The sequence below is a fragment of the Ammodytes marinus genome (assembly GCF_949987685.1).
Source record: "Ammodytes marinus genome assembly, chromosome: 5".
Taxonomy (NCBI): Eukaryota; Metazoa; Chordata; class Actinopteri; order Uranoscopiformes; family Ammodytidae; genus Ammodytes; species Ammodytes marinus.
The window spans coordinates 1009876-1014875 of record NC_137234.1 but is presented as its reverse complement, the minus strand read 5'-3'; the positions used below and the strand labels follow the sequence as shown (position 1 = coordinate 1014875).

Below are 5000 nucleotides of genomic sequence, written 5' to 3'. Positions count from 1 at the left end.
TTCTTTATTTTTTATTTAGAAATTTAAACAATTGAAATTATTATTTTTTTTTTATTTTTTATTTTTTTTTGATATATTTATATTTTATTCTTTATTCTTTATTTTTTATTTTTTTATTTTCGTTTAAAATATTTTTACTGTGGAAAAATAAGTGATTATCGTACAAATAATCCACTTAAACACATTTCCTTAATTACAGCCTGTAATGTTACGATTAAGCAGAATTTAACACAGATGCAGAATGTGATTTAAAAATGTAGTTAAAGCCAAGATGTAATAACTGGCCGATAATGGAAGTCACTAAATTTAACCATCTTTTTATGTACTGGCGGAGATTTTTTTTTTCTTCTTATGATTTATTTCTCAACCTGGGCCTTATTCTTTTACGTTATTGGTTTTAGAATGTTATTATTACACTATTGACTTCAGTTAAATTACTACATTGTCGATTTTTATTACTTTAAAAAACAGATATTTTTTTAAATTATCTCCAGTTATTACATATTAGGCTATTAGCTTATTCTAAGGATTTCATAAAATAATTTCACATTACATTTTTTTTTTTATTAAATTATTTTTTTTTATTCCATCATGTATCCAAGTTATAACGTCTTATAAAATATGACATTATTGCCAGTTATTACAAAAGGCTATTGGCTTTTTCTAAACTATTTTATAATTATTTTTTTCACATTTAATTTTTAATTTAATTTTTAATTTTAATTTTCCACCATGCATCCTTGTAACATCACTGGCGGTTCTTTAAGGCCTAACAGATGGACCGGTCACAGTAGAAGGCGATCGAGCACCATGGCTCCGAGCGTTAACCCTCGATTCACCGTCAGACGAAGGAAAGTGGGAAAGCTTCGGACCATAGACACACACCTGCTCGGACCCTCCATGCTCCTGGCCAGTCTCATTCAGATGGCTGAGGAAGAGGAGGGGGAGGACGGGGAGAGAGATGAAGATATGGGCCCGGGCCTGGAACAGCAGGTGGAGATGAGAAGGATTGTCTCTCGATCCAGTAGTCTGCATTCAGACGGTACGGGAAACATGGAAAGGAGTTTTCAATACGCACTTTGAGAAAAAATTGTTGATATGTCGAGAAAAAAACAAAAAACGAATAAAGTCGAACGATCTAAAAAAATATATAAATAAATTAAATGTCGGAAAAAAAATTTAGAATAAATCCTTCAGTTCCAGACATTTGTAAAGCTGGAAAGATTTTGTAAAATGTGAACTTCCAGGATCAATAACTCGTTATGATACATCTTTGCTATCGTCTAAAATAAGGCCGACAATTGGCTCCAACCTAATTTTTACCAAAATTACTTTGGAATTATACTTTTTAAATTATTGATACCAGAAGGTCACATCTATCAATATCTTTCCAACTTTACCGCAGTCGGTCCATGTTACTGTTAAATATGTTAAATATAAAATAATAATATATAATGACTCATAAGTAAACTTAACGTCGAGATGAGAAAGATTACCTCAAGAGTTTTTTTTATATTATGCGCTTTGAGAATAAATTGGAAATGTCGAGATAAAGTCCAAATAAAATGTGACGAATAAACTCGATAGCTCCAGGCTGCGGTAAAGTTATAGTGCATAACTTTCACATAGATAAATATCAGATAGATTGCCAGTTGTTGATTCTACTGCTAAGAAAAAAACCTGGACGTACAGCAGAAGGTATAAAATCCATGTGCCATCACTGAAGGCTTTACCTCATGTAGATGCACCGACACTGTTGTTCTGTCACAGACTTTAGCAACGTTTTACTGAAGAGTTTTTGATCCTGGAAGTTTGAATCTGTCAATGTCTTTACAACTTTACTGTAGTCTGGAACTCTGGAGTTTACGCTCAAATCTTTGACTTTTTTTCTTGATTTTTTGTCTCTCTTCTCGACATTTCAAAACAAATTCTCAAAGTGTCTCATAATATAAAACCTCCCTTTTCATTTTTGGCGCTAAAATTCTTCCCTAAAGATGACGGGGATGATTTCAGCGACTTCTCGACGGCTAACAACCAATCGGATGGCTCAGAGGAGGATGAGAGCCCGCCCTCCGAACCAGAGCGAATGGCAGAAGATCTAGAGAGCAACGTTTCATACTCTCCTGACATGCCCTGCTCCTCCTCAAGTCTCCAAGTCAGCAGGAAAACCACCAGATTCAGGTCCCCGTCCAGACCGATCATACGAGCCCCTCGCTGCCTAAGAAGGAACTCTTCACAGGTATGCGTGGGGGCCGATAGGATAAATATTAACCTTAAAGGATATTATAGGATACTCTGACAGTATTTTAACTAAAAAAGGAATACTTCACCCATACGGAAGCGGCGTTCTATAATTATGGAATCGCTATTATAATATAATGAATGAGGTTTTTCTTCCCTTAGTCTTCCCTCAGTCTTCCCTTGGCCCAGCTGTCCCGTTAATCCTATTCCTACATTTCACCATATGTGATGTCACACTAGTAAAATGTATGGTTAGACAGTGAGACCATAAAACACTTTTTCTGCCTTTTCTCAGGCTAGGATGAACCTATTTCTAAAAATGTTGCATATTTATACTACATAGGATCTCAGAGTTCAATACACCTTCATATTCCCACTGGTGAAGTAGGCCTTTAACACCCTAAAACCTTACAATAGTAAAAACAATAGTGATTTTGAAACCATACATATCGGCCCATCCTTGGCACAAACCTATGAAACCTTTCCAGGTGTATTCCGGAGACTGTGCCGCCTACGGACGTTACCGAGCTTCAAGCACGCGGAAAAGACGAAGGATTTCCACCATATCCAAAGCGGGCAGCCCCTGGCCCGGGAGAGGACAACCCTTACCCTGCAGAAAGACCTCTGTTTACTACCCCAACCCCCCGGCCTTCTACTGCCCAATAGGACCACACGGCTACAACGCACACCTCGAGAGCTGGAGCACATTTCTGCTGTATGTGAAAACTAGAAGGCAGTGTGTCCGTGTTGTGGTGATTAAATGGTGTGTTTTGTAAATGTTGTGGTTGTAGTTCATTTAATACTTCACACACATTTATACACACACATCAAAAAACACTGAAAAAAGGAACACAGAAATAACGTGTGTGTGTGTGTGTGTGTGTGTGTGTGTGTGTGTGTGTGTGTGTGTGTGTGTGTGTGTGTGTGTGTGTGTGTGTGTGTGTGTGTGTGTGTGTGTGTGTGTGTGTGTGTGTGTGTGTGTGTGTGTGTGTGTGTGTGTGTGTAGTGGATATTCAGTGATTCTGGAGAACACTTCAAAATAATTTTTTGTCACATTTCTGCTGTATGTGAACGAGGCTAAAAGGCAGTATGTTTGTGTTGTGGTTAATAAATAGAGTGTTTAGTAAATGTGGTGGTTGTAGTGGAGACAGTCAGTGATTCTGGAGACTGCTTGTTGTTAAATTCTTTTTTTGTCACATGTATGCTGTATGTGAAAAACTGATGTTCATCCCCAATTCTGAAAAAATTGGTACGTTTTTGTTATACTACATTGCAATTTTTAAATTTTTAAATTGTGTTGAGCCTATTTATAAAAAAGCAATTACGTTGATCAGTTTAAACAAATACACATGAAGTGTTTGTTATTTAGTTGATACACGTCGAAAAGGAAATTATCAGATTCTGTTTTAATCAAATTTTACATTACGTCCTAAGTTTTTGGGAATTGGGGTTGACATATGTTGTGGTGAATAAATGTTGTGTTTTGTAAATGTGATGGTTGTGTAGTTCATTGAATACAAATCTTAATACCATTAGCTTGATATCATGAAGTTATATTCATCATAATTTCTGCTGTATGTCAAAGCTAATGCATTATGTTGTGGTGAATAAATAGTGTGTTTTGTAAATGTGGTGGTTGTAGCCCCTTAAAATACAAATATATTCAAAGTTTTTTATGAACATTTTGGTAACACTTTATAATAACTATCTGTTGTAACTCGTTAATAGATCATTAGTAAACTCTTAATTAATGATTATTAATGATTTGTTAAGTGTTTGTTAGCAGTTTGTTAAGGATTTATAACAATGGTAGATAGTTAATAGCTTAATAATTGAATCAGTTCATCTGGGAGGTAATCCGAGATTAACTGATCACGTCACGTTCAAATCCATGGCATGCACAGTGTGTATTGAGTTTATTTAAAAATATTTGAAAATGGGGCTGCCCTCAGTTGCCCATGCACTGTGTATAGTCTATAGCCTATTTCAGCCTCGTCCCAGATGAACTGATTCAATTATTAAGCTATTAACTATCTACCATTGTTATAAATCCTTAACAAACTGCTAACAAACACTTAACAAATCATTAATAATCATTAATTAAGAGTTTACTAATGATCTATTAACGAGTTACAACGGATAGTTATTATAAAGTGTTACCAACATTTTATACACACATCAAAAAAGACTGAAAAAAGGAATACAAAAATAAAAAAAAAGATAAAATTAACAACAAACATGGCGTACTCTACTTTACAGGTTTCTATGTCAAATGTCAAACTGAAAATAAAAAGTCAACGAGGTGTCATGTAGGTCCCTTCAGTGCTGTTATATAGTCCAGGAAAGGCTGACATATCTGTTTAAACTCGTCTGCTTTTCCTACATTGCGTCTTTTCAATCGACAATTTTTTTGAATTACTTATTGCGTCTGTATACTTCAGTGTAAATGGACCGATGAAGCTCGCATACACAATGGATGGTTAAGTAGACAGTATATAGTATATACATGTTGAGTATGTAAGAGGGAGGGCTTTTACAACACAGCCAATGTATTATGTCGTGGTGAATAAATAGTGTGGTTGTTCTAGTGCATTAAAGGTGCAGTCAGTGATTCTGGAGAACGCTTGTTGTCAAAATCAGTGAATATCCCGTCATGATCCACTACCTGTCTGTACTGTGTGTGTGTATGTGTGTGTGTGTGTGTGTGTGTGTGTGTGTGTGTGTGTGTGTGTGTGTGTGTGTGTGTGTGTGTGTGTGTG

At 35.7% G+C, this 5000-nt stretch overlaps 1 protein-coding gene across 3 annotated transcripts in view; it reads left to right on the top strand.

The window, feature by feature from the left end:
• Window positions 1–5000, top strand: part of LOC307250769 (diacylglycerol kinase zeta-like) — a 50657-nt gene that overhangs the window by 17898 nt on the left and 27759 nt on the right. The gene's annotated exons all lie outside the window — the stretch shown is intronic.